General features: G+C 47.3%; 23 non-coding genes across 23 annotated transcripts; all 23 read left to right on the top strand.

The window, feature by feature from the left end:
- Positions 1-254: 254 nt before the first annotated feature.
- LOC140592856 (U1 spliceosomal RNA) lies at positions 255-418 on the top strand. Its single transcript, XR_011993309.1, has one exon. It is a non-coding gene; the product is annotated as a U1 spliceosomal RNA (small nuclear RNA).
- Positions 419-1,489: 1,071 nt separating this feature from the next.
- On the top strand, positions 1,490-1,653 carry LOC140592842 (U1 spliceosomal RNA). The gene has a single exon (XR_011993295.1). It is a non-coding gene; the product is annotated as a U1 spliceosomal RNA (small nuclear RNA).
- Positions 1,654-2,582: 929 nt separating this feature from the next.
- LOC140592816 (U1 spliceosomal RNA) lies at positions 2,583-2,746 on the top strand. The gene has a single exon (XR_011993269.1). It is a non-coding gene; the product is annotated as a U1 spliceosomal RNA (small nuclear RNA).
- A 1,073-nt stretch (positions 2,747-3,819) lies between these two features.
- On the top strand, positions 3,820-3,983 carry LOC140592827 (U1 spliceosomal RNA). Its single transcript, XR_011993280.1, has one exon. It is a non-coding gene; the product is annotated as a U1 spliceosomal RNA (small nuclear RNA).
- Positions 3,984-5,054: 1,071 nt separating this feature from the next.
- LOC140592777 (U1 spliceosomal RNA) lies at positions 5,055-5,218 on the top strand. Its single transcript, XR_011993230.1, has one exon. It is a non-coding gene; the product is annotated as a U1 spliceosomal RNA (small nuclear RNA).
- Positions 5,219-6,147: 929 nt separating this feature from the next.
- LOC140592778 (U1 spliceosomal RNA) lies at positions 6,148-6,311 on the top strand. The gene has a single exon (XR_011993231.1). It is a non-coding gene; the product is annotated as a U1 spliceosomal RNA (small nuclear RNA).
- A 929-nt stretch (positions 6,312-7,240) lies between these two features.
- On the top strand, positions 7,241-7,404 carry LOC140592779 (U1 spliceosomal RNA). Its single transcript, XR_011993232.1, has one exon. It is a non-coding gene; the product is annotated as a U1 spliceosomal RNA (small nuclear RNA).
- Positions 7,405-8,333: 929 nt separating this feature from the next.
- LOC140592817 (U1 spliceosomal RNA) lies at positions 8,334-8,497 on the top strand. The gene has a single exon (XR_011993270.1). It is a non-coding gene; the product is annotated as a U1 spliceosomal RNA (small nuclear RNA).
- A 1,073-nt stretch (positions 8,498-9,570) lies between these two features.
- On the top strand, positions 9,571-9,734 carry LOC140592828 (U1 spliceosomal RNA). Its single transcript, XR_011993281.1, has one exon. It is a non-coding gene; the product is annotated as a U1 spliceosomal RNA (small nuclear RNA).
- Positions 9,735-10,805: 1,071 nt separating this feature from the next.
- On the top strand, positions 10,806-10,969 carry LOC140592780 (U1 spliceosomal RNA). The gene has a single exon (XR_011993233.1). It is a non-coding gene; the product is annotated as a U1 spliceosomal RNA (small nuclear RNA).
- A 929-nt stretch (positions 10,970-11,898) lies between these two features.
- Positions 11,899-12,062, top strand: LOC140592781 (U1 spliceosomal RNA). Its single transcript, XR_011993234.1, has one exon. It is a non-coding gene; the product is annotated as a U1 spliceosomal RNA (small nuclear RNA).
- Positions 12,063-12,991: 929 nt separating this feature from the next.
- Positions 12,992-13,155, top strand: LOC140592782 (U1 spliceosomal RNA). The gene has a single exon (XR_011993235.1). It is a non-coding gene; the product is annotated as a U1 spliceosomal RNA (small nuclear RNA).
- A 929-nt stretch (positions 13,156-14,084) lies between these two features.
- On the top strand, positions 14,085-14,248 carry LOC140592818 (U1 spliceosomal RNA). Its single transcript, XR_011993271.1, has one exon. It is a non-coding gene; the product is annotated as a U1 spliceosomal RNA (small nuclear RNA).
- Positions 14,249-15,321: 1,073 nt separating this feature from the next.
- On the top strand, positions 15,322-15,485 carry LOC140592857 (U1 spliceosomal RNA). Its single transcript, XR_011993310.1, has one exon. It is a non-coding gene; the product is annotated as a U1 spliceosomal RNA (small nuclear RNA).
- Positions 15,486-16,556: 1,071 nt separating this feature from the next.
- LOC140592844 (U1 spliceosomal RNA) lies at positions 16,557-16,720 on the top strand. The gene has a single exon (XR_011993297.1). It is a non-coding gene; the product is annotated as a U1 spliceosomal RNA (small nuclear RNA).
- A 929-nt stretch (positions 16,721-17,649) lies between these two features.
- On the top strand, positions 17,650-17,813 carry LOC140592837 (U1 spliceosomal RNA). Its single transcript, XR_011993290.1, has one exon. It is a non-coding gene; the product is annotated as a U1 spliceosomal RNA (small nuclear RNA).
- Positions 17,814-18,736: 923 nt separating this feature from the next.
- On the top strand, positions 18,737-18,901 carry LOC140592896 (U1 spliceosomal RNA). The gene has a single exon (XR_011993348.1). It is a non-coding gene; the product is annotated as a U1 spliceosomal RNA (small nuclear RNA).
- A 929-nt stretch (positions 18,902-19,830) lies between these two features.
- On the top strand, positions 19,831-19,994 carry LOC140592783 (U1 spliceosomal RNA). The gene has a single exon (XR_011993236.1). It is a non-coding gene; the product is annotated as a U1 spliceosomal RNA (small nuclear RNA).
- Positions 19,995-21,067: 1,073 nt separating this feature from the next.
- On the top strand, positions 21,068-21,231 carry LOC140592819 (U1 spliceosomal RNA). Its single transcript, XR_011993272.1, has one exon. It is a non-coding gene; the product is annotated as a U1 spliceosomal RNA (small nuclear RNA).
- Positions 21,232-22,302: 1,071 nt separating this feature from the next.
- LOC140592845 (U1 spliceosomal RNA) lies at positions 22,303-22,466 on the top strand. The gene has a single exon (XR_011993298.1). It is a non-coding gene; the product is annotated as a U1 spliceosomal RNA (small nuclear RNA).
- A 929-nt stretch (positions 22,467-23,395) lies between these two features.
- Positions 23,396-23,559, top strand: LOC140592810 (U1 spliceosomal RNA). Its single transcript, XR_011993263.1, has one exon. It is a non-coding gene; the product is annotated as a U1 spliceosomal RNA (small nuclear RNA).
- A 929-nt stretch (positions 23,560-24,488) lies between these two features.
- Positions 24,489-24,652, top strand: LOC140592820 (U1 spliceosomal RNA). Its single transcript, XR_011993273.1, has one exon. It is a non-coding gene; the product is annotated as a U1 spliceosomal RNA (small nuclear RNA).
- A 1,073-nt stretch (positions 24,653-25,725) lies between these two features.
- On the top strand, positions 25,726-25,889 carry LOC140592902 (U1 spliceosomal RNA). The gene has a single exon (XR_011993354.1). It is a non-coding gene; the product is annotated as a U1 spliceosomal RNA (small nuclear RNA).
- The last annotated feature ends 341 nt before the right edge of the window (positions 25,890-26,230 follow it).

Consider the following 26,230-nt stretch of genomic DNA (forward strand, 5'->3'; position numbering starts at 1 on the left):
TTCCCAAATGTGTCTTTAGAAAATTCCTGACCTCGGCAGAAGGTGAAACCAAAGAAACGCAGAGACAAAACTAAAGGTTACCACGGAAAAGTCATTGCAAGTGTTTGGAAGGAAAAAGAATCATTGAACTGTATCACTCGCATACAGAGAATGTCTGCGCAGAGGATTATGGGAGTCAACGCTTTACCTTCCCACTGCGACCCAGAGTAGGCAGGTGAGTAGGACAACAGGGTCACATGGCCTTCGCTCAACTCATACTTACCTGGCAGGGGAGATACCATGATCACGAAGGTGGTTCACCCAGGGTGAGGCCCAGCCATTGCACTGCGGCTGTGCTGACTCCTGCGAATTCCCCAAATGTGGGAATCTCGACTGCATAATTTCTGGTAGTGGGGGACTGCGTTCGCGCTCTTCCCTGATTTTTGAGGTACGTAATGAGAGAGAACTTCTTTTCTGTGGCGTTTCTTAGCAAAACGCAAGAAGGTCACGTCTGACAAAGACAAACAAGAGAGCGAAAGACGTATTAGCAGTCTGTTGCTTCTGCTAAGTTTTTTTGCACGTGGTTCTCAGGGTGATTTTAATCTGAGCATTTTCTCTCTGTGGCGTTTTTTAGCAAAACGCAAGAAGGTCACGTCTGACAAAGACAAACAAGAGAGCGAAAGACGTGAGCAGTCTGTTGCTTCTGCTAAGTTTTTTTGCACGTGGTTCTCAGGGTGAATTTAATCTGAGCATGCCTGTGGTAGGCTGAGCACCATGACTGATGAAACTGCATGTATCTCCAGGTGCCTTTCTTACTGAACGCAGTATGTTTGTTGGATGAGCAGGTGATGAGAGGAAAATGTAAGCATGCTGTGGCTCGCAGGTTCTTATTAAAGGGTAAAGAGTCTCGTTCCTCTTTGCTTCAAAAAAGCATTTGCTGTATTCAGAGCAGACTGCTGGTAGGGTAGGCTGAGCTGTGAGAGCAGTCTTACCTGAGCCAGAGCCATATAATCCAGTTGAAAGTCTAAAGTCTTAGTCTCTTGCAACTTTTCTTCTATCCTCAGGCTCAGCCCAGATTAGAGCTCTTGTTCCTTCTCATATTAAGCATGACAGAGCAATGGGTACTCAGCTGGTCTCTTCTGTGGAACATTTCATCATGCATTTCAGACGTCAAGCCGCCAGATACGGTCGGCGAGACGGCCGTACATCTGTCGAGGCTGTGAGAACGCAGAGAAAACAGTGCGGGAGAGTGCATTTTCCCAAATGTGTCTTTAGAAAATTCCTGACCTCGGCAGAAGGTGAAACCAAAGAAACGCAGAGACGAAACTAAAGGTTACCACGGAAAAGTCATTGCAAGTGTTTGTAAGGAAAAAGAATCATTGAACTGTATCACTCGCATACAGAGAATGTCTGTGCAGAGGATTATGGGAGTCAACGCTTTACCTTCCCACTGCGACCCAGAGTAGGCAGGTGAGTAGGACAACAGGGTCACATGGCCTTCGCTCAACTCATACTTACCTGGCAGGGGAGATACCATGATCACGAAGGTGGTTCACCCAGGGTGAGGCCCAGCCATTGCACTGCGGCTGTGCTGACTTCTGCGAATTCCCCAAATGTGGGAATCTCGACTGCATAATTTCTGGTAGTGGGGGACTGCGTTCGCGCTCTCCCCTGATTTTTGAGGTACGTAACGAGAGAGAACTTCTTTTCTGTGGCGTTTCTTAGCAAAACGCAAGAAGGTCACGTCTGACAAAGACAAACAAGAGAGCGAATGACGTATGAGCAGTCTGTTGCTTCTGCTAAGTTTTTTTGCACGTGGTTCTCAGGGTGAATTTAATCTGAGCATGCCTGTGGTAGGCTGAGCACCATGACTGATGAAACTGCATGTATCTCCAGGTGCCTTTCTTACTGAACGCAGTATGTTTGTTGGATGAGCAGGTGATGAGAGGAAAATGTAAGCATGCTGTGGCTCGCAGGTTCTTATTAAAGGGTAAAGAGTCTCGTTCCTCTTTGCTTCAAAAAAGCATTTGCTGTATTCAGAGCAGACTGCTGGTAGGGTAGGCTGAGCTGTGAGAGCAGTCTTACCTGAGCCAGAGCCATATAATCCAGTTGAAAGTCTAAAGTCTTAGTCTCTTGCAACTTTTCTTCTATCCTCAGGCTCAGCCCAGATTAGAGCTCTTGCTCCTTCTCATATTAAGCATGACAGAGCAATGGGTACTCAGCTGGTCTCTTCTGTGGAACATTTCATCATGCATTTCAGACGTCAAGCCGCCAGATACGGTCGGCGAGACGGCCGTACATCTGTCGAGGCTGTGAGAACGCAGAGAAAACAGTGCGGGAGAGTGCATTTTCCCAAATGTGTCTTTAGAAAATTCCTGACCTCGGCAGAAGGTGAAACCAAAGAAACGCAGAGACGAAACTAAAGGTTACCACGGAAAAGTCATTGCAAGTGTTTGGAAGGAAAAAGAATCATTGAACTGTATCACTCGCATACAGAGAATGTCTGCGCAGAGGATTATGGGAGTCAACGCTTTACCTTCCCACTGCGACCCAGAGTAGGCAGGTGAGTAGGACAACAGGGTCACATGGTCTTCGCTCAACTCATACTTACCTGGCAGGGGAGATACCATGATCACGAAGGTGGTTCACCCAGGGTGAGGCCCAGCCATTGCACTTGGGCTGTGCTGACTCCTGCGAATTCCCCAAATGTGGGAATCTCGACTGCATAATTTCTGGTAGTGGGGGACTGCGTTCGCGCTCTTCCCTGATTTTTGAGGTACGTAACGAGAGAGAACTTCTTTTCTGTGGCGTTTCTTAGCAAAACGCAAGAAGGTCACGTCTGACAAAGACAAACAAGAGAGCGAAAGACGTATGAGCAGTCTGTTGCTTCTGCTAAGTTTTTTTGCACGTGGTTCTCAGGGTGATTTTAATCTGAGCATTTTCTCTCTGTGGCGTTTTTTAGCAAAACGCAAGAAGGTCACATCTGACAAAGACAAACAAGAGAGCGAATGACGTATGAGCAGTCTGTTGCTTCTGCTAAGTTTTTTTGCACGTGGTTCTCAGGGTGAATTTAATCTGAGCATGCCTGTGGTAGGCTGAGCACCATGACTGATGAAACTGCATGTATCTCCAGGTGCCTTTCTTACTGAACGCAGTATGTTTGTTGGATGAGCAGGTGATGAGAGGAAAATGTAAGCATGCTGTGGCTCGCAGGTTCTTATTAAAGGGTAAAGAGTCTCGTTCCTCTTTGCTTCAAAAAAGCATTTGCTGTATTCAGAGCAGACTGCTGGTAGGGTAGGCTGAGCTGTGAGAGCAGTCTTACCTGAGCCAGAGCCATATAATCCAGTTGAAAGTCTAAAGTCTTAGTCTCTTGCAACTTTTCTTCTATCCTCAGGCTCAGCCCAGATTAGAGCTCTTGCTCCTTCTCATATTAAGCATGACAGAGCAATGGGTACTCAGCTGGTCTCTTCTGTGGAACATTTCATCATGCATTTCAGACGTCAAGCCGCCAGATACGGTCGGCGAGACGGCCGTACATCTGTCGAGGCTGTGAGAACGCAGAGAAAACAGTGCGGGAGAGTGCATTTTCCCAAATGTGTCTTTAGAAAATTCCTGACCTCGGCAGAAGGTGAAACCAAAGAAACGCAGAGACGAAACTAAAGGTTACCACGGAAAAGTCATTGCAAGTGTTTGGAAGGAAAAAGAATCATTGAACTGTATCACTCGCATACAGAGAATGTCTGCGCAGAGGATTATGGGAGTCAACGCTTTACCTTCCCACTGCGACCCAGAGTAGGCAGGTGAGTAGGACAACAGGGTCACATGGCCTTCGCTCAACTCATACTTACCTGGCAGGGGAGATACCATGATCACGAAGGTGGTTCACCCAGGGTGAGGCCCAGCCATTGCACTGCGGCTGTGCTGACTCCTGCGAATTCCCCAAATGTGGGAATCTCGACTGCATAATTTCTGGTAGTGGGGGACTGCGTTCGCGCTTTTCCCTGATTTTTGAGGTACGTAACGAGAGAGAACTTCTTTTCTGTGGCGTTTCTTAGCAAAACGCAAGAAGGTCACGTCTGACAAAGACAAACAAGAGAGCGAAAGACGTATTAGCAGTCTGTTGCTTCTGCTAAGTTTTTTTGCACGTGGTTCTCAGGGTGATTTTAATCTGAGCATTTTCTCTCTGTGGCGTTTTTTAGCAAAACGCAAGAAGGTCACGTCTGACAAAGACAAACAAGAGAGCGAAAGACGTGAGCAGTCTGTTGCTTCTGCTAAGTTTTTTTGCACGTGGTTCTCAGGGTGAATTTAATCTGAGCATGCCTGTGGTAGGCTGAGCACCATGACTGATGAAACTGCATGTATCTCCAGGTGCCTTTCTTACTGAACGCAGTATGTTTGTTGGATGAGCAGGTGATGAGAGGAAAATGTAAGCATGCTGTGGCTCGCAGGTTCTTATTAAAGGGTAAAGAGTCTCGTTCCTCTTTGCTTCAAAAAAGCATTTGCTGTATTCAGAGCAGACTGCTGGTAGGGTAGGCTGAGCTGTGAGAGCAGTCTTACCTGAGCCAGAGCCATATAATCCAGTTGAAAGTCTAAAGTCTTAGTCTCTTGCAACTTTTCTTCTATCCTCAGGCTCAGCCCAGATTAGAGCTCTTGTTCCTTCTCATATTAAGCATGACAGAGCAATGGGTACTCAGCTGGTCTCTTCTGTGGAACATTTCATCATGCATTTCAGACGTCAAGCCGCCAGATACGGTCGGCGAGACGGCCGTACATCTGTCGAGGCTGTGAGAACGCAGAGAAAACAGTGCGGGAGAGTGCATTTTCCCAAATGTGTCTTTAGAAAATTCCTGACCTCGGCAGAAGGTGAAACCAAAGAAACGCAGAGACGAAACTAAAGGTTACCACGGAGAAGTCATTGCAGGTGTTTGGAAGGAAAAAGAATCATTGAACTGTATCACTCGCATACAGAGAATGTCTGCGCAGAGGATTATGGGAGTCAACGCTTTACCTTCCCACTGCGACCCAGAGTAGGCAGGTGAGTAGGACAACAGGGTCACATGGCCTTCGCTCAACTCATACTTACCTGGCAGGGGAGATACCATGATCACGAAGGTGGTTCACCCAGGGTGAGGCCCAGCCATTGCACTGCGGCTGTGCTGACTCCTGCGAATTCCCCAAATGTGGGAATCTCGACTGCATAATTTCTGGTAGTGGGGGACTGCGTTCGCGCTCTCCCCTGATTTTTGAGGTACGTAACGAGAGAGAACTTCTTTTCTGTGGCGTTTCTTAGCAAAACGCAAGAAGGTCACGTCTGACAAAGACAAACAAGAGAGCGAAAGACGTATGAGCAGTCTGTTGCTTCTGCTAAGTTTTTTTGCACGTGGTTCTCAGGGTGAATTTAATCTGAGCATGCCTGTGGTAGGCTGAGCACCATGACTGATGAAACTGCATGTATCTCCAGGTGCCTTTCTTACTGAACGCAGTATGTTTGTTGGATGAGCAGGTGATGAGAGGAAAATGTAAGCATGCTGTGGCTCGCAGGTTCTTATTAAAGGGTAAAGAGTCTCGTTCCTCTTTGCTTCAAAAAAGCATTTGCTGTATTCAGAGCAGACTGCTGGTAGGGTAGGCTGAGCTGTGAGAGCAGTCTTACCTGAGCCAGAGCCATATAATCCAGTTGAAAGTCTAAAGTCTTAGTCTCTTGCAACTTTTCTTCTATCCTCAGGCTCAGCCCAGATTAGAGCTCTTGCTCCTTCTCATATTAAGCATGACAGAGCAATGGGTACTCAGCTGGTCTCTTCTGTGGAACATTTCATCATGCATTTCAGACGTCAAGCCGCCAGATACGGTCGGCGAGACGGCCGTACATCTGTCGAGGCTGTGAGAACGCAGAGAAAACAGTGCGGGAGAGTGCATTTTCCCAAATGTGTCTTTAGAAAATTCCTGACCTCGGCAGAAGGTGAAACCAAAGAAACGCAGAGACGAAACTAAAGGTTACCACGGAGAAGTCATTGCAGGTGTTTGGAAGGAAAAAGAATCATTGAACTGTATCACTCGCATACAGAGAATGTCTGCGCAGAGGATTATGGGAGTCAACGCTTTACCTTCCCACTGCGACCCAGAGTAGGCAGGTGAGTAGGACAACAGGGTCACATGGCCTTCGCTCAACTCATACTTACCTGGCAGGGGAGATACCATGATCACGAAGGTGGTTCACCCAGGGTGAGGCCCAGCCATTGCACTGCGGCTGTGCTGACTCCTGCGAATTCCCCAAATGTGGGAATCTCGACTGCATAATTTCTGGTAGTGGGGGACTGCGTTCGCGCTCTCCCCTGATTTTTGAGGTACGTAACGAGAGAGAACTTCTTTTCTGTGGCGTTTCTTAGCAAAACGCAAGAAGGTCACGTCTGACAAAGACAAACAAGAGAGCGAAAGACGTATGAGCAGTCTGTTGCTTCTGCTAAGTTTTTTTGCACGTGGTTCTCAGGGTGAATTTAATCGGAGCATGCCTGTGGTAGGCTGAGCACCATGACTGATGAAACTGCATGTATCTCCAGGTGCCTTTCTTACTGAACGCAGTATGTTTGTTGGATGAGCAGGTGATGAGAGGAAAATGTAAGCATGCTGTGGCTCGCAGGTTCTTATTAAAGGGTAAAGAGTCTCGTTCCTCTTTGCTTCAAAAAAGCATTTGCTGTATTCAGAGCAGACTGCTGGTAGGGTAGGCTGAGCTGTGAGAGCAGTCTTACCTGAGCCAGAGCCATATAATCCAGTTGAAAGTCTAAAGTCTTAGTCTCTTGCAACTTTTCTTCTATCCTCAGGCTCAGCCCAGATTAGAGCTCTTGTTCCTTCTCATATTAAGCATGACAGAGCAATTGGTACTCAGCTGGTCTCTTCTGTGGAACATTTCATCATGCATTTCAGACGTCAAGCCGCCAGATACGGTCGGCGAGACGGCCGTACATCTGTCGAGGCTGTGAGAACGCAGAGAAAACAGTGCGGGAGAGTGCATTTTCCCAAATGTGTCTTTAGAAAATTCCTGACCTCGGCAGAAGGTGAAACCAAAGAAACGCAGAGACGAAACTAAAGGTTACCACGGAAAAGTCATTGCAAGTGTTTGTAAGGAAAAAGAATCATTGAACTGTATCACTCGCATACAGAGAATGTCTGTGCAGAGGATTATGGGAGTCAACGCTTTACCTTCCCACTGCGACCCAGAGTAGGCAGGTGAGTAGGACAACAGGGTCACATGGCCTTCGCTCAACTCATACTTACCTGGCAGGGGAGATACCATGATCACGAAGGTGGTTCACCCAGGGTGAGGCCCAGCCATTGCACTGCGGCTGTGCTGACTCCTGCGAATTCCCCAAATGTGGGAATCTCGACTGCATAATTTCTGGTAGTGGGGGACTGCGTTCGCGCTCTCCCCTGATTTTTGAGGTACGTAACGAGAGAGAACTTCTTTTCTGTGGCGTTTCTTAGCAAAACGCAAGAAGGTCACGTCTGACAAAGACAAACAAGAGAGCGAATGATGTATGAGCAGTCTGTTGCTTCTGCTAAGTTTTTTTGCACGTGGTTCTCAGGGTGAATTTAATCGGAGCATGCCTGTGGTAGGCTGAGCACCATGACTGATGAAACTGCATGTATCTCCAGGTGCCTTTCTTACTGAACGCAGTATGTTTGTTGGATGAGCAGGTGATGAGAGGAAAATGTAAGCATGCTGTGGCTCGCAGGTTCTTATTAAAGGGTAAAGAGTCTCGTTCCTCTTTGCTTCAAAAAAGCATTTGCTGTATTCAGAGCAGACTGCTGGTAGGGTAGGCTGAGCTGTGAGAGCAGTCTTACCTGAGCCAGAGCCATATAATCCAGTTGAAAGTCTAAAGTCTTAGTCTCTTGCAACTTTTCTTCTATCCTCAGGCTCAGCCCAGATTAGAGCTCTTGCTCCTTCTCATATTAAGCATGACAGAGCAATGGGTACTCAGCTGGTCTCTTCTGTGGAACATTTCATCATGCATTTCAGACGTCAAGCCGCCAGATACGGTCGGCGAGACGGCCGTACATCTGTCGAGGCTGTGAGAACGCAGAGAAAACAGTGCGGGAGAGTGCATTTTCCCAAATGTGTCTTTAGAAAATTCCTGACCTCGGCAGAAGGTGAAACCAAAGAAACGCAGAGACGAAACTAAAGGTTACCACGGAAAAGTCATTGCAAGTGTTTGGAAGGAAAAAGAATCATTGAACTGTATCACTCGCATACAGAGAATGTCTGCGCAGAGGATTATGGGAGTCAACGCTTTACCTTCCCACTGCGACCCAGAGTAGGCAGGTGAGTAGGACAACAGGGTCACATGGTCTTCGCTCAACTCATACTTACCTGGCAGGGGAGATACCATGATCACGAAGGTGGTTCACCCAGGGTGAGGCCCAGCCATTGCACTTGGGCTGTGCTGACTCCTGCGAATTCCCCAAATGTGGGAATCTCGACTGCATAATTTCTGGTAGTGGGGGACTGCGTTCGCGCTCTTCCCTGATTTTTGAGGTACGTAACGAGAGAGAACTTCTTTTCTGTGGCGTTTCTTAGCAAAACGCAAGAAGGTCACGTCTGACAAAGACAAACAAGAGAGCGAAAGACGTATGAGCAGTCTGTTGCTTCTGCTAAGTTTTTTTGCACGTGGTTCTCAGGGTGATTTTAATCTGAGCATTTTCTCTCTGTGGCGTTTTTTAGCAAAACGCAAGAAGGTCACATCTGACAAAGACAAACAAGAGAGCGAATGACGTATGAGCAGTCTGTTGCTTCTGCTAAGTTTTTTTGCACGTGGTTCTCAGGGTGAATTTAATCTGAGCATGCCTGTGGTAGGCTGAGCACCATGACTGATGAAACTGCATGTATCTCCAGGTGCCTTTCTTACTGAACGCAGTATGTTTGTTGGATGAGCAGGTGATGAGAGGAAAATGTAAGCATGCTGTGGCTCGCAGGTTCTTATTAAAGGGTAAAGAGTCTCGTTCCTCTTTGCTTCAAAAAAGCATTTGCTGTATTCAGAGCAGACTGCTGGTAGGGTAGGCTGAGCTGTGAGAGCAGTCTTACCTGAGCCAGAGCCATATAATCCAGTTGAAAGTCTAAAGTCTTAGTCTCTTGCAACTTTTCTTCTATCCTCAGGCTCAGCCCAGATTAGAGCTCTTGCTCCTTCTCATATTAAGCATGACAGAGCAATGGGTACTCAGCTGGTCTCTTCTGTGGAACATTTCATCATGCATTTCAGACGTCAAGCCGCCAGATACGGTCGGCGAGACGGCCGTACATCTGTCGAGGCTGTGAGAACGCAGAGAAAACAGTGCGGGAGAGTGCATTTTCCCAAATGTGTCTTTAGAAAATTCCTGACCTCGGCAGAAGGTGAAACCAAAGAAACGCAGAGACGAAACTAAAGGTTACCACGGAAAAGTCATTGCAAGTGTTTGGAAGGAAAAAGAATCATTGAACTGTATCACTCGCATACAGAGAATGTCTGCGCAGAGGATTATGGGAGTCAACGCTTTACCTTCCCACTGCGACCCAGAGTAGGCAGGTGAGTAGGACAACAGGGTCACATGGCCTTCGCTCAACTCATACTTACCTGGCAGGGGAGATACCATGATCACGAAGGTGGTTCACCCAGGGTGAGGCCCAGCCATTGCACTGCGGCTGTGCTGACTCCTGCGAATTCCCCAAATGTGGGAATCTCGACTGCATAATTTCTGGTAGTGGGGGACTGCGTTCGCGCTTTTCCCTGATTTTTGAGGTACGTAACGAGAGAGAACTTCTTTTCTGTGGCGTTTCTTAGCAAAACGCAAGAAGGTCACGTCTGACAAAGACAAACAAGAGAGCGAAAGACGTATTAGCAGTCTGTTGCTTCTGCTAAGTTTTTTTGCACGTGGTTCTCAGGGTGATTTTAATCTGAGCATTTTCTCTCTGTGGCGTTTTTTAGCAAAACGCAAGAAGGTCACGTCTGACAAAGACAAACAAGAGAGCGAAAGACGTGAGCAGTCTGTTGCTTCTGCTAAGTTTTTTTGCACGTGGTTCTCAGGGTGAATTTAATCTGAGCATGCCTGTGGTAGGCTGAGCACCATGACTGATGAAACTGCATGTATCTCCAGGTGCCTTTCTTACTGAACGCAGTATGTTTGTTGGATGAGCAGGTGATGAGAGGAAAATGTAAGCATGCTGTGGCTCGCAGGTTCTTATTAAAGGGTAAAGAGTCTCGTTCCTCTTTGCTTCAAAAAAGCATTTGCTGTATTCAGAGCAGACTGCTGGTAGGGTAGGCTGAGCTGTGAGAGCAGTCTTACCTGAGCCAGAGCCATATAATCCAGTTGAAAGTCTAAAGTCTTAGTCTCTTGCAACTTTTCTTCTATCCTCAGGCTCAGCCCAGATTAGAGCTCTTGTTCCTTCTCATATTAAGCATGACAGAGCAATGGGTACTCAGCTGGTCTCTTCTGTGGAACATTTCATCATGCATTTCAGACGTCAAGCCGCCAGATACGGTCGGCGAGACGGCCGTACATCTGTCGAGGCTGTGAGAACGCAGAGAAAACAGTGCGGGAGAGTGCATTTTCCCAAATGTGTCTTTAGAAAATTCCTGACCTCGGCAGAAGGTGAAACCAAAGAAACGCAGAGACGAAACTAAAGGTTACCACGGAGAAGTCATTGCAGGTGTTTGGAAGGAAAAAGAATCATTGAACTGTATCACTCGCATACAGAGAATGTCTGCGCAGAGGATTATGGGAGTCAACGCTTTACCTTCCCACTGCGACCCAGAGTAGGCAGGTGAGTAGGACAACAGGGTCACATGGCCTTCGCTCAACTCATACTTACCTGGCAGGGGAGATACCATGATCACGAAGGTGGTTCACCCAGGGTGAGGCCCAGCCATTGCACTGCGGCTGTGCTGACTCCTGCGAATTCCCCAAATGTGGGAATCTCGACTGCATAATTTCTGGTAGTGGGGGACTGCGTTCGCGCTCTCCCCTGATTTTTGAGGTACGTAACGAGAGAGAACTTCTTTTCTGTGGCGTTTCTTAGCAAAACGCAAGAAGGTCACGTCTGACAAAGACAAACAAGAGAGCGAAAGACGTATGAGCAGTCTGTTGCTTCTGCTAAGTTTTTTTGCACGTGGTTCTCAGGGTGAATTTAATCTGAGCATGCCTGTGGTAGGCTGAGCACCATGACTGATGAAACTGCATGTATCTCCAGGTGCCTTTCTTACTGAACGCAGTATGTTTGTTGGATGAGCAGGTGATGAGAGGAAAATGTAAGCATGCTGTGGCTCGCAGGTTCTTATTAAAGGGTAAAGAGTCTCGTTCCTCTTTGCTTCAAAAAAGCATTTGCTGTATTCAGAGCAGACTGCTGGTAGGGTAGGCTGAGCTGTGAGAGCAGTCTTACCTGAGCCAGAGCCATATAATCCAGTTGAAAGTCTAAAGTCTTAGTCTCTTGCAACTTTTCTTCTATCCTCAGGCTCAGCCCAGATTAGAGCTCTTGCTCCTTCTCATATTAAGCATGACAGAGCAATGGGTACTCAGCTGGTCTCTTCTGTGGAACATTTCATCATGCATTTCAGACGTCAAGCCGCCAGATACGGTCGGCGAGACGGCCGTACATCTGTCGAGGCTGTGAGAACGCAGAGAAAACAGTGCGGGAGAGTGCATTTTCCCAAATGTGTCTTTAGAAAATTCCTGACCTCGGCAGAAGGTGAAACCAAAGAAACGCAGAGACGAAACTAAAGGTTACCACGGAGAAGTCATTGCAGGTGTTTGGAAGGAAAAAGAATCATTGAACTGTATCACTCGCATACAGAGAATGTCTGCGCAGAGGATTATGGGAGTCAACGCTTTACCTTCCCACTGCGACCCAGAGTAGGCAGGTGAGTAGGACAACAGGGTCACATGGCCTTCGCTCAACTCATACTTACCTGGCAGGGGAGATACCATGATCACGAAGGTGGTTCACCCAGGGTGAGGCCCAGCCATTGCACTGCGGCTGTGCTGACTCCTGCGAATTCCCCAAATGTGGGAATCTCGACTGCATAATTTCTGGTAGTGGGGGACTGCGTTCGCGCTCTCCCCTGATTTTTGAGGTACGTAACGAGAGAGAACTTCTTTTCTGTGGCGTTTCTTAGCAAAACGCAAGAAGGTCACGTCTGACAAAGACAAACAAGAGAGCGAAAGACGTATGAGCAGTCTGTTGCTTCTGCTAAGTTTTTTTGCACGTGGTTCTCAGGGTGAATTTAATCGGAGCATGCCTGTGGTAGGCTGAGCACCATGACTGATGAAACTGCATGTATCTCCAGGTGCCTTTCTTACTGAACGCAGTATGTTTGTTGGATGAGCAGGTGATGAGAGGAAAATGTAAGCATGCTGTGGCTCGCAGGTTCTTATTAAAGGGTAAAGAGTCTCGTTCCTCTTTGCTTCAAAAAAGCATTTGCTGTATTCAGAGCAGACTGCTGGTAGGGTAGGCTGAGCTGTGAGAGCAGTCTTACCTGAGCCAGAGCCATATAATCCAGTTGAAAGTCTAAAGTCTTAGTCTCTTGCAACTTTTCTTCTATCCTCAGGCTCAGCCCAGATTAGAGCTCTTGTTCCTTCTCATATTAAGCATGACAGAGCAATTGGTACTCAGCTGGTCTCTTCTGTGGAACATTTCATCATGCATTTCAGACGTCAAGCCGCCAGATACGGTCGGCGAGACGGCCGTACATCTGTCGAGGCTGTGAGAACGCAGAGAAAACAGTGCGGGAGAGTGCATTTTCCCAAATGTGTCTTTAGAAAATTCCTGACCTCGGCAGAAGGTGAAACCAAAGAAACGCAGAGACGAAACTAAAGGTTACCACGGAAAAGTCATTGCAAGTGTTTGTAAGGAAAAAGAATCATTGAACTGTATCACTCGCATACAGAGAATGTCTGTGCAGAGGATTATGGGAGTCAACGCTTTACCTTCCCACTGCGACCCAGAGTAGGCAGGTGAGTAGGACAACAGGGTCACATGGCCTTCGCTCAACTCATACTTACCTGGCAGGGGAGATACCATGATCACGAAGGTGGTTCACCCAGGGTGAGGCCCAGCCATTGCACTGCGGCTGTGCTGACTCCTGCGAATTCCCCAAATGTGGGAATCTCGACTGCATAATTTCTGGTAGTGGGGGACTGCGTTCGCGCTCTCCCCTGATTTTTGAGGTACGTAACGAGAGAGAACTTCTTTTCTGTGGCGTTTCTTAGCAAAACGCAAGAAGGTCACGTCTGACAAAGACAAACAAGAGAGCGAATGATGTATGAGCAGTCTGTTGCTTCTGCTAAGTTTTTTTGCACGTGGTTCTCAGGGTGAATTTAATCGGAGCATGCCTGTGGTAGGCTGAGCACCATGACTGATGAAACTGCATGTATCTCCAGGTGCCTTTCTTACTGAACGCAGTATGTTTGTTGGATGAGCAGGTGATGAGAGGAAAATGTAAGCATGCTGTGGCTCGCAGGTTCTTATTAAAGGGTAAAGAGTCTCGTTCCTCTTTGCTTCAAAAAAGCATTTGCTGTATTCAGAGCAGACTGCTGGTAGGGTAGGCTGAGCTGTGAGAGCAGTCTTACCTGAGCCAGAGCCATATAATCCAGTTGAAAGTCTAAAGTCTTAGTCTCTTGCAACTTTTCTTCTATCCTCAGGCTCAGCCCAGATTAGAGCTCTTGCTCCTTCTCATATTAAGCATGACAGAGCAATGGGTACTCAGCTGGTCTCTTCTGTGGAACATTTCATCATGCATTTCAGACGTCAAGCCGCCAGATACGGTCGGCGAGACGGCCGTACATCTGTCGAGGCTGTGAGAACGCAGAGAAAACAGTGCGGGAGAGTGCATTTTCCCAAATGTGTCTTTAGAAAATTCCTGACCTCGGCAGAAGGTGAAACCAAAGAAACGCAGAGACAAAACTAAAGGTTACCACGGAAAAGTCATTGCAAGTGTTTGGAAGGAAAAAGAATCATTGAACTGTATCACTCGCATACAGAGAATGTCTGCGCAGAGGATTATGGGAGTCAACGCTTTACCTTCCCACTGCGACCCAGAGTAGGCAGGTGAGTAGGACAACAGGGTCACATGGTCTTCGCTCAACTCATACTTACCTGGCAGGGGAGATACCATGATCACGAAGGTGGTTCACCCAGGGTGAGGCCCAGCCATTGCACTTGGGCTGTGCTGACTCCTGCGAATTCCCCAAATGTGGGAATCTCGACTGCATAATTTCTGGTAGTGGGGGACTGCGTTCGCGCTCTTCCCTGATTTTTGAGGTACGTAACGAGAGAGAACTTCTTTTCTGTGGCGTTTCTTAGCAAAACGCAAGAAGGTCACGTCTGACAAAGACAAACAAGAGAGCGAAAGACGTATGAGCAGTCTGTTGCTTCTGCTAAGTTTTTTTGCACGTGGTTCTCAGGGTGATTTTAATCTGAGCATTTTCTCTCTGTGGCGTTTTTTAGCAAAACGCAAGAAGGTCACATCTGACAAAGACAAACAAAAGAGCGAATGACGTATGAGCAGTCTGTTGCTTCTGCTAAGTTTTTTTGCACGTGGTTCTCAGGGTGAATTTAATCTGAGCATGCCTGTGGTAGGCTGAGCACCATGACTGATGAAACTGCATGTATCTCCAGGTGCCTTTCTTACTGAACGCAGTATGTTTGTTGGATGAGCAGGTGATGAGAGGAAAATGTAAGCATGCTGTGGCTCGCAGGTTCTTATTAAAGGGTAAAGAGTCTCGTTCCTCTTTGCTTCAAAAAAGCATTTGCTGTATTCAGAGCAGACTGCTGGTAGGGTAGGCTGAGCTGTGAGAGCAGTCTTACCTGAGCCAGAGCCATATAATCCAGTTGAAAGTCTAAAGTCTTAGTCTCTTGCAACTTTTCTTCTATCCTCAGGCTCAGCCCAGATTAGAGCTCTTGCTCCTTCTCATATTAAGCATGACAGAGCAATGGGTACTCAGCTGGTCTCTTCTGTGGAACATTTCATCATGCATTTCAGACGTCAAGCCGCCAGATACGGTCGGCGAGACGGCCGTACATCTGTCGAGGCTGTGAGAACGCAGAGAAAACAGTGCGGGAGAGTGCATTTTCCCAAATGTGTCTTTAGAAAATTCCTGACCTCGGCAGAAGGTGAAACCAAAGAAACGCAGAGACGAAACTAAAGGTTACCACGGAGAAGTCATTGCAGGTGTTTGGAAGGAAAAAGAATCATTGAACTGTATCACTCGCATACAGAGAATGTCTGCGCAGAGGATTATGGGAGTCAACGCCTTACCTTCCCACTGCGACCCAGAGTAGGCAGGTGAGTAGGACAACAGGGTCACATGGCCTTCGCTCAACTCATACTTACCTGGCAGGGGAGATACCATGATCACGAAGGTGGTTCACCCAGGGTGAGGCCCAGCCATTGCACTGCGGCTGTGCTGACTCCTGCGAATTCCCCAAATGTGGGAATCTCGACTGCATAATTTCTGGTAGTGGGGGACTGCGTTCGCGCTCTTCCCTGATTTTTGAGGTACGTAATGAGAGAGAACTTCTTTTCTGTGGCGTTTCTTAGCAAAACGCAAGAAGGTCACGTCTGACAAAGACAAACAAGAGAGCGAAAGACGTATTAGCAGTCTGTTGCTTCTGCTAAGTTTTTTTGCACGTGGTTCTCAGGGTGATTTTAATCTGAGCATTTTCTCTCTGTGGCGTTTTTTAGCAAAACGCAAGAAGGTCACGTCTGACAAAGACAAACAAGAGAGCGAAAGACGTGAGCAGTCTGTTGCTTCTGCTAAGTTTTTTTGCACGTGGTTCTCAGGGTGAATTTAATCTGAGCATGCCTGTGGTAGGCTGAGCACCATGACTGATGAAACTGCATGTATCTCCAGGTGCCTTTCTTACTGAACGCAGTATGTTTGTTGGATGAGCAGGTGATGAGAGGAAAATGTAAGCATGCTGTGGCTCGCAGGTTCTTATTAAAGGGTAAAGAGTCTCGTTCCTCTTTGCTTCAAAAAAGCATTTGCTGTATTCAGAGCAGACTGCTGGTAGGGTAGGCTGAGCTGTGAGAGCAGTCTTACCTGAGCCAGAGCCATATAATCCAGTTGAAAGTCTAAAGTCTTAGTCTCTTGCAACTTTTCTTCTATCCTCAGGCTCAGCCCAGATTAGAGCTCTTGTTCCTTCTCATATTAAGCATGACAGAGCAATGGGTACTCAGCTGGTCTCTTCTGTGGAACATTTCATCATGCATTTCAGACGTCAAGCCGCCAGATACGGTCGGCGAGACGGCCGTACATCTGTCGAGGCTGTGAGAACGCAGAGAAAACAGTGCGGGAGAGTGCATTTTCCCAAATGTGTCTTTAGAAAATTCCTGACCTCGGCAGAAGGTGAAACCAAAGAAACGCAGAGACGAAACTAAAGGTTACCACGGAAAAGTCATTGCAAGTGTTTGTAAGGAAAAAGAATCATTGAACTGTATCACTCGCATACAGAGAATGTCTGTGCAGAGGATTATGGGAGTCAACGCTTTACCTTCCCACTGCGACCCAGAGTAGGCAGGTGAGTAGGACAACAGGGTCACATGGCCTTCGCTCAACTCATACTTACCTGGCAGGGGAGATACCATGATCACGAAGGTGGTTCACCCAGGGTGAGGCCCAGCCATTGCACTGCGGCTGTGCTGACTTCTGCGAATTCCCCAAATGTGGGAATCTCGACTGCATAATTTCTGGTAGTGGGGGACTGCGTTCGCGCTCTCCCCTGATTTTTGAGGTACGTAACGAGAGAGAACTTCTTTTCTGTGGCGTTTCTTAGCAAAACGCAAGAAGGTCACGTCTGACAAAGACAAACAAGAGAGCGAATGACGTATGAGCAGTCTGTTGCTTCTGCTAAGTTTTTTTGCACGTGGTTCTCAGGGTGAATTTAATCGGAGCATGCTTGTGGTAGGCTGAGCACCATGACTGATGAAACTGCATGTATCTCCAGGTGCCTTTCTTACTGAACGCAGTATGTTTGTTGGATGAGCAGGTGATGAGAGGAAAATGTAAGCATGCTGTGGCTCGCAGGTTCTTATTAAAGGGTAAAGAGTCTCGTTCCTCTTTGCTTCAAAAAAGCATTTGCTGTATTCAGAGCAGACTGCTGGTAGGGTAGGCTGAGCTGTGAGAGCAGTCTTACCTGAGCCAGAGCCATATAATCCAGTTGAAAGTCTAAAGTCTTAGTCTCTTGCAACTTTTCTTCTATCCTCAGGCTCAGCCCAGATTAGAGCTCTTGCTCCTTCTCATATTAAGCATGACAGAGCAATGGGTACTCAGCTGGTCTCTTCTGTGGAACATTTCATCATGCATTTCAGACGTCAAGCCGCCAGATACGGTCGGCGAGACGGCCGTACATCTGTCGAGGCTGTGAGAACGCAGAGAAAACAGTGCGGGAGAGTGCATTTTCCCAAATGTGTCTTTAGAAAATTCCTGACCTCGGCAGAAGGTGAAACCAAAGAAACGCAGAGACAAAACTAAAGGTTACCACGTAAAAGTCATTGCAAGTGTTTGGAAGGAAAAAGAATCATTGAACTGTATCACTCGCATACAGAGAATGTCTGCGCAGAGGATTATGGGAGTCAACGCTTTACCTTCCCACTGCGACCCAGAGTAGGCAGGTGAGTAGGACAACAGGGTCACATGGTCTTCGCTCAACTCATACTTACCTGGCAGGGGAGATACCATGATCACGAAGGTGGTTCACCCAGGGTGAGGCCCAGCCATTGCACTTGGGCTGTGCTGACTCCTGCGAATTCCCCAAATGTGGGAATCTCGACTGCATAATTTCTGATAGTGGGGGACTGCGTTCGCGCTCTTCCCTGATTTTTGAGGTACGTAACGAGAGAGAACTTCTTTTCTGTGGCGTTTCTTAGCAAAACGCAAGAAGGTCACGTCTGACAAAGACAAACAAGAGAGCGAAAGACGTATGAGCAGTCTGTTGCTTCTGCTAAGTTTTTTTGCACGTGGTTCTCAGGGTGAATTTAATCTGAGCATGCCTGTGGTAGGCTGAGCACCATGACTGATGAAACTGCATGTATCTCCAGGTGCCTTTCTTACTGAACGCAGTATGTTTGTTGGATGAGCAGGTGATGAGAGGAAAATGTAAGCATGCTGTGGCTCGCAGGTTCTTATTAAAGGGTAAAGAGTCTCGTTCCTCTTTGCTTCAAAAAAGCATTTGCTGTATTCAGAGCAGACTGCTGGTAGGGTAGGCTGAGCTGTGAGAGCAGTCTTACCTGAGCCAGAGCCATATAATCCAGTTGAAAGTCTAAAGTCTTAGTCCCTTGCAACTTTTCTTCTATCCTCAGCCCAGATTAGAGCTCTTGCTCCTTCTCATATTAAGCATGACAGAGCAATGGGTACTCAGCTGGTCTCTTCTGTGGAACATTTCATCATGCAATTCAGACGTCAAGCCGCCAGATACGGTCGGCGAGACAGCCGTACATCTGTCGAGGCTGTGAGAACGCAGAGAAAACAGTGCGGGAGAGTGCATTTTCCCAAATGTGTCTTTAGAAAATTCCTGACCTCGGCAGAAAGTGAAACCAAAGAAACGCAGAGACGAAACTAAAGGTTACCATGGAAAAGTCATTGCAAGTGTTTGGAAGGAAAAAGAATCATTGAACTGTATCACTCGCATACAGAGAATGTCTGCGCAGAGGATTATGGGAGTCGATGCTTTACCTTCCCACTGCGACCCAGAGTAGGCAGGTGAGTAGGACAACAGGGTCACATGGCCTTCGCTCAACTCATACTTACCTGGCAGGGGAGATACCATGATCACGAAGGTGGTTCACCCAGGGTGAGGCCCAGCCATTGCACTGCAGCTGTGCTGACTCCTGCGAATTCCCCAAATGTGGGAATCTCGACTGCATAATTTCTGGTAGGGGGGGGACTGCGTTCGCGCTCTCCCCTGATTTTTGAGGTACATAACGAGAGAGAACTTCTTTTCTGTGGCGTTTCTTAGCAAAACGCAAGAAGGTCATGTCTGACAAAGACAAACAAGAGAGCGAAAGACGTATGAGCAGTCTGTTGCTTCTGCTAAGTTTTTTTGCACGTGGTTCTCAGGGTGAATTTAATCTGAGCATGCCTGTGGTAGGCTGAGTACCATGACTGATGAAACTGCATGTATCTCCAGGTGCCTTTCTTACTGAACGCAGTATGTTTGTTGGATGAGCAGGTGATGAGAGGAAAATGTAAGCATGCTGTGGCTCGCAGGTTCTTATTAAAGGGTAAAGAGTCTCGTTCCTCTTTGCTTCAAAAAAGCATTTGCTGTATTCAGAGCAGACTGCTGGTAGGGTAGGCTGAGCTGTGAGAGCAGTCTTACCTGAGCCAGAGCCATATAATCCAGTTGAAAGTCTAAAGTCTTAGTCTCTTGCAACTTTTCTTCTATCCTCAGGCTCAGCCCAGATTAGAGCTCTTGCTCCTTCTCATATTAAGCATGACAGAGCAATGGGTACTCAGCTGGTCTCTTCTGTGGAACATTTCATCATGCATTTCAGACGTCAAGCCGCCAGATACGGTCGGCGAGACGGCCGTACATCTGTCGAGGCTGTGAGAACGCAGAGAAAACAGTGCGGGAGAGTGCATTTTCCCAAATGTGTCTTTAGAAAATTCCTGACCTCGGCAGAAAGTGAAACCAAAGAAAAGCAGAGATGAAACTAAAGGTTACCATGGAAAAGTCATTGCAAGTGTTTGGAAGGAAAAAGAATCATTGAACTGTATCACTCGCATACAGAGAATGTCTGCGCAGAGGATTATGGGAGTCGATGCTTTACCTTCCCACTGCGACCCAGAGTAGGCAGGTGAGTAGGACAACAGGGTCACATGGCCTTCGCTCAACTCATACTTACCTGGCAGGGGAGATACCATGATCACGAAGGTGGTTCACCCAGGGTGAGGCCCAGCCATTGCACTGCGGCTGTGCTGACTCCTGCGAATTCCCCAAATGTGGGAATCTCGACTGCATAATTTCTGGTAGTGGGGGACTGCGTTCGCGCTCTCCCCTGATTTTTGAGGTACGTAACGAGAGAGAACTTCTTTTCTGTGGCGTTTCTTAGCAAAACGCAAGAAGGTCACGTCTGACAAAGACAAACAAGAGAGCGAAAGACGTATGAGCAGTCTGTTGCTTCTGCTAAGTTTTTTTGCACGTGGTTCTCAGGGTGAATTTAATCGGAGCATTTTCTCTCTGTGGCGTTTTTTAGCAAAACGCAAGAAGGTCACGTCTGACAAAGACAAACAAGAGAGCGAAAGACGTATGAGCAGTCTGTTGCTTCTGCTAAGTTTTTTTGCACGTGGTTCTCAGGGTGAATTTAATCGGAGCATGCCTGTGGTAGGCTGAGCACCATGACTGATGAAACTGCATGTATCTCCAGGTGCCTTTCTTACTGAACGCAGTATGTTTGTTGGATGAGCAGGTGATGAGAGGAAAATGTAAGCATGCTGTGGCTCGCAGGTTCTTATTAAAGGGTAAAGAGTCTCGTTCCTCTTTGCTTCAAAAAAGCATTTGCTGTATTCAGAGCAGACTGCTGGTAGGGTAGGCTGAGCTGTGAGAGCAGTCTTACCTGAGCCAGAGCCATATAATCCAGTTGAAAGTCTAAAGTCTTAGTCTCTTGCAACTTTTCTTCTATCCTCAGGCTCAGCCCAGATTAGAGCTCTTGCTCCTTCTCATATTAAGCATGACAGAGCAATGGGTACTCAGCTGGTCTCTTCTGTGGAACATTTCATCATGCATTTCAGACGTCAAGCCGCCAGATACGGTCGGCGAGACGGCCGTACATCTGTCGAGGCTGTGAGAACGCAGAGAAAACAGTGCGGGAGAGTGCATTTTCCCAAATGTGTCTTTAGAAAATTCCTGACCTCGGCAGAAGGTGAAACCAAAGAAACGCAGAGACGAAACTAAAGGTTACCACGGAAAAGTCATTGCAAGTGTTTGGAAGGAAAAAGAATCATTGAACTGTATCACTCGCATACAGAGAATGTCTGCGCAGAGGATTATGGGAGTCAACGCTTTACCTTCCCACTGCGACCCAGAGTAGGCAGGTGAGTAGGACAACAGGGTCACATGGTCTTCGCTCAACTCATACTTACCTGGCAGGGGAGATACCATGATCACGAAGGTGGTTCACCCAGGGTGAGGCCCAGCCATTGCACTTGGGCTGTGCTGACTCCTGCGAATTCCCCAAATGTGGGAATCTCGACTGCATAATTTCTGGTAGTGGGGGACTGCGTTCGCGCTCTTCCCTGATTTTTGAGGTACGTAACGAGAGAGAACTTCTTTTCTGTGGCGTTTCTTAGCAAAACGCAAGAAGGTCACGTCTGACAAAGACAAACAAGAGAGCGAAAGACGTATGAGCAGTCTGTTGCTTCTGCTAAGTTTTTTTGCACGTGGTTCTCAGGGTGATTTTAATCTGAGCATTTTCTCTCTGTGGCGTTTTTTAGCAAAACGCAAGAAGGTCACGTCTGACAAAGACAAACAAGAGAGCGAAAGACGTGAGCAGTCTGTTGCTTCTGCTAAGTTTTTTTGCACGTGGTTCTCAGGGTGAATTTAATCTGAGCATGCCTGTGGTAGGCTGAGCACCATGACTGATGAAACTGCATGTATCTCCAGGTGCCTTTCTTACTGAACGCAGTATGTTTGTTGGATGAGCAGGTGATGAGAGGAAAATGTAAGCATGCTGTGGCTCGCAGGTTCTTATTAAAGGGTAAAGAGTCTCGTTCCTCTTTGCTTCAAAAAAGCATTTGCTGTATTCAGAGCAGACTGCTGGTAGGGTAGGCTGAGCTGTGAGAGCAGTCTTACCTGAGCCAGAGCCATATAATCCAGTTGAAAGTCTAAAGTCTTAGTCTCTTGCAACTTTTCTTCTATCCTCAGGCTCAGCCCAGATTAGAGCTCTTGTTCCTTCTCATATTAAGCATGACAGAGCAATGGGTACTCAGCTGGTCTCTTCTGTGGAACATTTCATCATGCATTTCAGACGTCAAGCCGCCAGATACGGTCGGCGAGACGGCCGTACATCTGTCGAGGCTGTGAGAACGCAGAGAAAACAGTGCGGGAGAGTGCATTTTCCCAAATGTGTCTTTAGAAAATTCCTGACCTCGGCAGAAGGTGAAACCAAAGAAACGCAGAGACGAAACTAAAGGTTACCACGGAAAAGTCATTGCAAGTGTTTGTAAGGAAAAAGAATCATTGAACTGTATCACTCGCATACAGAGAATGTCTGTGCAGAGGATTATGGGAGTCAACGCTTTACCTTCCCACTGCGACCCAGAGTAGGCAGGTGAGTAGGACAACAGGGTCACATGGCCTTCGCTCAACTCATACTTACCTGGCAGGGGAGATACCATGATCACGAAGGTGGTTCACCCAGGGTGAGGCCCAGCCATTGCACTGCGGCTGTGCTGACTTCTGCGAATTCCCCAAATGTGGGAATCTCGACTGCATAATTTCTGGTAGTGGGGGACTGCGTTCGCGCTCTCCCCTGATTTTTGAGGTACGTAACGAGAGAGAACTTCTTTTCTGTGGCGTTTCTTAGCAAAACGCAAGAAGGTCACGTCTGACAAAGACAAACAAGAGAGCGAAAGACGTATGAGCAGTCTGTTGCTTCTGCTAAGTTTTTTTGCACGTGGTTCTCAGGGTGAATTTAATCGGAGCATGCTTGTGGTAGGCTGAGCACCATGACTGATGAAACTGCATGTATCTCCAGGTGCCTTTCTTACTGAACGCAGTATGTTTGTTGGATGAGCAGGTGATGAGAGGAAAATGTAAGCATGCTGTGGCTCGCAGGTTCTTATTAAAGGGTAAAGAGTCTCGTTCCTCTTTGCTTCAAAATAGCATTTGCTGTATTCAGAGCAGACTGCTGGTAGGGTAGGCTGAGCTGTGAGAGCAGTCTTACCTGAGCCAGAGCCATATAATCCAGTTGAAAGTCTAAAGTCTTAGTCTCTTGCAACTTTTCTTCTATCCTCAGGCTCAGCCCAGATTAGAGCTCTTGCTCCTTCACATATTAAGCATGACAGAGCAATGGGTACTCAGCTGGTCTCTTCTGTGGAACATTTCATCATGCATTTCAGACGTCAAGCCGCCAGATACGGTCGGCGAGACGGCCGTACATCTGTCGAGGCTGTGAGAACGCAGAGAAAACAGTGCGGGAGAGTGCATTTTCCCAAATGTGTCTTTAGAAAATTCCTGACCTCGGCAGAAGGTGAAACCAAAGAAACGCAGAGACGAAACTAAAGGTTACCACGGAAAAGTCATTGCAAGTGTTTGGAAGGAAAAAGAATCATTGAACTGTATCACTCGCATACAGAGAATGTCTGCGCAGAGGATTATGGGAATCAACGCTTTACCTTCCCACTGCGACCCAGAGTAGGCAGGTGAGTAGGACAACAGGGTCACATGGTCTTCGCTCAACTCATACTTACCTGGCAGGGGAGATACCATGATCACGAAGGTGGTTCACCCAGGGTGAGGCCCAGCCATTGCACTTGGGCTGTGCTGACTCCTGCGAATTCCCCAAATGTGGGAATCTCGACTGCATAATTTCTGGTAGTGGGGGACTGCGTTCGCGCTCTCCCCTGATTGTTGAGGTACGTAACGAGAGAGAACTTCTTTTCTGTGGCGTTTCTTAGCAAAACGCAAAAAGGTCACGTCTGACAAAGACAAACAAGAGAGCGAAAGACGTATGAGCAGTCTGTTGCTTCTGCTAAGTTTTTTTGCACGTGGTTCTCAGGGTGAATTTAATCGGAGCATGCCTGTGGTAGGCTGAGCACCATGACTGATGAAACTGCATGTATCTCCAGGTGCCTTTCTTACTGAACGCAGTATGTTTGTTGGATGAGCAGGTGATGAGAGGAAAATGTAAGCATGCTGTGGCTCGCAGGTTCTTATTAAAGGGTAAAGAGTCTCGTTCCTCTTTGCTTCAAAAAAGCATTTGCTGTATTCAGAGCAGACTGCTGGTAGGGTAGGCTGAGCTGTGAGAGCAGTCTTACCTGAGCCAGAGCCATATAATCCAGTTGAAAGTCTAAAGTCTTAGTCTCTTGCAACTTTTCTTCTATCCTCAGGCTCAGCCCAGATTAGAGCTCTTGCTCCTTCTCATATTAAGCATGACAGAGCAATGGGTACTCAGCTGGTCTCTTCTGTGGAACATTTCATCATGCATTTCAGACGTCAAGCCGCCAGATACGGTCGGCGAGACGGCCGTACATCTGTCGAGGCTGTGAGAACGCAGAGAAAACAGTGCGGGAGAGTGCATTTTCCCAAATGTGTCTTTAGAAAATTCCTGACCTCGGCAGAAGGTGAAACCAAAGAAACGCAGAGACGAAACTAAAGGTTACCACGGAAAAGTCATTGCAAGTGTTTGGAAGGAAAAAGAATCATTGAACTGTATCACTCGCATACAGAGAATGTCTGCGCAGAGGATTATGGGAGTCAACGCTTTACCTTCCCACTGCGACCCAGAGTAGGCAGGTGAGTAGGACAACAGGGTCACATGGTCTTCGCTCAACTCATACTTACCTGGCAGGGGAGATACCATGATCACGAAGGTGGTTCACCCAGGGTGAGGCCCAGCCATTGCACTTGGGCTGTGCTGACTCCTGCGAATTCCCCAAATGTGGGAATCTCGACTGCATAATTTCTGGTAGTGGGGGACTGCGTTCGCGCTCTTCCCTGATTTTTGAGGTACGTAACGAGAGAGAACTTCTTTTCTGTGGCGTTTCTTAGCAAAACGCAAGAAGGTCACGTCTGACAAAGACAAACAAGAGAGCGAAAGACGTATGAGCAGTCTGTTGCTTCTGCTAAGTTTTTTTGCACGTGGTTCTCAGGGTGATTTTAATCTGAGCATTTTCTCTCTGTGGCGTTTTTTAGCAAAACGCAAGAAGGTCACATCTGACAAAGACAAACAAGAGAGCGAATGACGTATGAGCAGTCTGTTGCTTCTGCTAAGTTTTTTTGCACGTGGTTCTCAGGGTGAATTTAATCTGAGCATGCCTGTGGTAGGCTGAGCACCATGACTGATGAAACTGCATGTATCTCCAGGTGCCTTTCTTACTGAACGCAGTATGTTTGTTGGATGAGCAGGTGATGAGAGGAAAATGTAAGCATGCTGTGGCTCGCAGGTTCTTATTAAAGGGTAAAGAGTCTCGTTCCTCTTTGCTTCAAAAAAGCATTTGCTGTATTCAGAGCAGACTGCTGGTAGGGTAGGCTGAGCTGTGAGAGCAGTCTTACCTGAGCCAGAGCCATATAATCCAGTTGAAAGTCTAAAGTCTTAGTCTCTTGCAACTTTTCTTCTATCCTCAGGCTCAGCCCAGATTAGAGCTCTTGCTCCTTCTCATATTAAGCATGACAGAGCAATGGGTACTCAGCTGGTCTCTTCTGTGGAACATTTCATCATGCATTTCAGACGTCAAGCCGCCAGATACGGTCGGCGAGACGGCCGTACATCTGTCGAGGCTGTGAGAACGCAGAGAAAACAGTGCGGGAGAGTGCATTTTCCCAAATGTGTCTTTAGAAAATTCCTGACCTCGGCAGAAGGTGAAACCAAAGAAACGCAGAGACGAAACTAAAGGTTACCACGGAAAAGTCATTGCAAGTGTTTGGAAGGAAAAAGAATCATTGAACTGTATCACTCGCATACAGAGAATGTCTGCGCAGAGGATTATGGGAGTCAACGCTTTACCTTCCCACTGCGACCCAGAGTAGGCAGGTGAGTAGGACAACAGGGTCACATGGTCTTCGCTCAACTCATACTTACCTGGCAGGGGAGATACCATGATCACGAAGGTGGTTTACCCAGGGTGAGGCCCAGCCATTGCACTTGGGCTATGCTGACTCCTGCGAATTCCCCAAATGTGGGAATCTCGACTGCATAATTTCTGGTAGTGGGGGACTGCGTTCGCGCTCTTCCCTGATTTTTGAGGTACGTAACGAGAGAGAACTTCTTTTCTGTGGCGTTTCTTAGCAAAACGCAAGAAGGTCACGTCTGACAAAGACAAACAAGAGAGCGAAAGACGTATGAGCAGTCTGTTGCTTCTGCTAAGTTTTTTTGCACGTGGTTCTCAGGGTGATTTTAATCTGAGCATTTTCTCTCTGTGGCGTTTTTTAGCAAAACGCAAGAAGGTCACATCTGACAAAGACAAACAAGAGAGCGAATGACGTATGAGCAGTCTGTTGCTTCTGCTAAGTTTTTTTGCACGTGGTTCTCAGGGTGAATTTAATCTGAGCATGCCTGTGGTAGGCTGAGCACCATGA

Source organism: Paramormyrops kingsleyae, chromosome 9 (assembly GCF_048594095.1).
Source record: "Paramormyrops kingsleyae isolate MSU_618 chromosome 9, PKINGS_0.4, whole genome shotgun sequence".
NCBI classification, from domain to species: Eukaryota; Metazoa; Chordata; class Actinopteri; order Osteoglossiformes; family Mormyridae; genus Paramormyrops; species Paramormyrops kingsleyae.